This window comes from Lontra canadensis, unplaced genomic scaffold (assembly GCF_010015895.1).
Source record: "Lontra canadensis isolate GAN:19392208 unplaced genomic scaffold, GSC_riverotter_1.0 scaffold1502, whole genome shotgun sequence".
Taxonomy (NCBI): Eukaryota; Metazoa; Chordata; class Mammalia; order Carnivora; family Mustelidae; genus Lontra; species Lontra canadensis.
The window spans coordinates 3,620-6,395 of record NW_022632486.1 but is presented as its reverse complement, the minus strand read 5'-3'; positions in this window follow the sequence as shown (position 1 = coordinate 6,395).

Sequence of the window (2,776 nt, the reverse complement as noted above, 5' to 3'; positions counted from 1 at the left end):
ATATATATATATATATATATATATATATATATATTTCTCTTGTCATATACATTTATCAGTCTTCTTGTTTGTCTGTTTTTGTTTGTATACATCATAAATCTTACCTTGGGACCCATTTGGGCTGAGCCTTCTCTTTTATCTTTTTTTTCCTGTCTCTCTCTCTTTTTCTCTTTTTTTTTCTTTTTCTTTTCTTTTTTCTCTCTTTCTCTTTTCTTTCATTTGGGTGGGGACTCCCTGATTGCTCAGAAGCGTTCCAGGGTGCACCTTGACTGCACCACGGTTGATACATCCAGCCACATCCATTCAGCCATCTCTCACCAAAATGACTAGGAGAAGGAATGCCCAACAGCAGAAAAATTCAGAGGATGGGCCTTCTGCAACACTTCTAATGGCTATCGACATAGACAATATGTCGGAAAGGGAATTCAGGCTAACAATTATCCAGGCAATAGCTAGGTTGGAGAAAGCCATGGATGACCAAACGGAATTGATTAGGGCAGAACTGAAAGCCACCAGGGATGATGTATACAATGTTGGGGCAGAACTGAAAGCCACCAGTGCTGAGGTTCACAATGCTCTCAATGAGTTCCAGTCTAATCTAAATTCTCTCAAAGCTAGGGTAACTGAGACAGAAGATAGAATTAGTGATCTGGAGGACAAACAGATAGAGAGAAAGGATCAGGAGGAAGCCTGGAACAAACAGCTTAGAAGACACAAAAACAGAATCAGGGAAATAAATGATGCCATGAAACGTTCCAACGTTAGAATTATTGGAATCCCTTAAGGGGAGGAGAAAGAAAGAAAGAAGTCTAGAAGATATAGTGGAACAAGTTCTTCATGAAAATTTCCCAACCTCACGAATGGAACCAGCGTTCATGTACTAGAGGCAGAATGGTCTCCCCACAAGATTATAGATTCTCCAAAGTCCTCGAGACACCTAATAGTAAGAATGAAGAATTATAATTGTAGGCAGGCCCTCTTGAAGGCAGCCAGGACAAAGAAGCTCCTTATGTACAGAGGAAAGCCCATCAGAATAACATCAGACCTGTCCACAGAAACCTGGCAAGCCAGAAAGGGCTGGCAAGATATATTCAGGGAATATATGGGAATATATGGGAAGAACATGCAGCCAAGAATACTTTATCCAGCAAGATTGACATTCAAAATAGATGGAGAGATCAAGAGTTTCCAAGACCGGCAAGGCTTAAAAGAGTATGCGACCTCTAAGCCAACACTGCAGGAAATATTAAGGGGAGTTCTATAAAAGAGGAAAAATCCTAAGAATAATATTGAACATATATATAGAGACAATCTACAGAAAGAAGGTAACACGATGTCAATAACAACATATCTATCAATAATCGCTCTCAGTGTAAATGGCCTAAATGTGCCCATAAAGGGGCACAGGGTTGCAGATTGGATAAAACGACAGGACCTATCAACATGTTGTCTTCAAGAGACCCATTTTGAACCTAAGGATACACCCAGACTGAAAGTGAAGGGATGGAGAAGCATCTTTTATGCCAATGGGCCTCAAAAGAAGGCCGGGGTAGCGATTCTCACATCAGATAAATTAGATTTTAAACTAAAGACTGTAGTCAGAGATACAGAAGGACCCTACATAATTCTTAAAGGGACTATCCACCAAGATGATCTAACTATTGTAAATATCTATGCCCCCAATATGGGAGCAGCCAATTACATAAGGAAACTATTAATCAAGATAAAGAGTCATATGGCTATGAATACATTAATAGTAGGAGATCTTAACACACCTCTCTCAGTAATAGACAGATCATCCCAGCAGAAAATCAATAAAGAAACAAGAGCATTGAATGACACATTGGACCAGATGGGCCTCATAGATATATACAGAACATTCCACCCTGAAACAACAGAATACTCATTCTTCTCAAGTACACATGGAAACTTCTCCAGAACAGACCACATACTGGATCACAAATCAGGACTCAACCGATACCAAAAGACTGAGATTATTCCCTGCATATTCTCAGATCACAGTGCTTTGAAACTGGAGCTCAATCACAAGGAGAAGTTCGGAAGGAACTCAAACACCTGGAAACTAAAGACCGCCTTGCTTAAGAATGCTTGGATCAACCAGGAGATCAAAGAAGGACTTAAACAATTCATGGAAACCAATGAGAATGAAGACACTTTGGTCCAAAACCTATGGGATACAGCAAAGGCGGTCCTAAGGGGGAAATACATAGCCATCCAAGCCTCCCTCAAAAAAATTGAAAAATCCAGAATACACCAGCTGTCTCTACACCTTCAAGAACTGGAGAATCAACAACAAATTAAACCAACTCCACACATAAGAAGGGAAATAATCAGGATTAGAGCAGAGATCAATGAGGTAGAAACTAGAGATACAGTAGAACGTATCAATGAAACTAGAAGCTGGTTTTTTTTGAAAGAGTCAATAAGATCAATAAACCATTGGGCACACTAATCCAAAAGAAAAGAGAGAAAGCTCAAATTAACAAAATTGTGAATGAAAAGGGAGAGATCACAACTAACACCAAGGAAGTAGAAATAATCATCAGAAGTAATTATCAACAGTTATATGCCAATTAGTTAAGCAACCTAGATGAAATGGATGCATTCCTGGAAAACTATAAACTCCCAAAATTGAACCAGGAAGAGATTGACAACCTGAATAGACCTATATCTAGTGATGAGATTGAAGCGGTGATCAAAAACCTCCCAAAAAAACAAGAGCCAAGGACCTGACGGATTCCCTGGGGAATTCTAC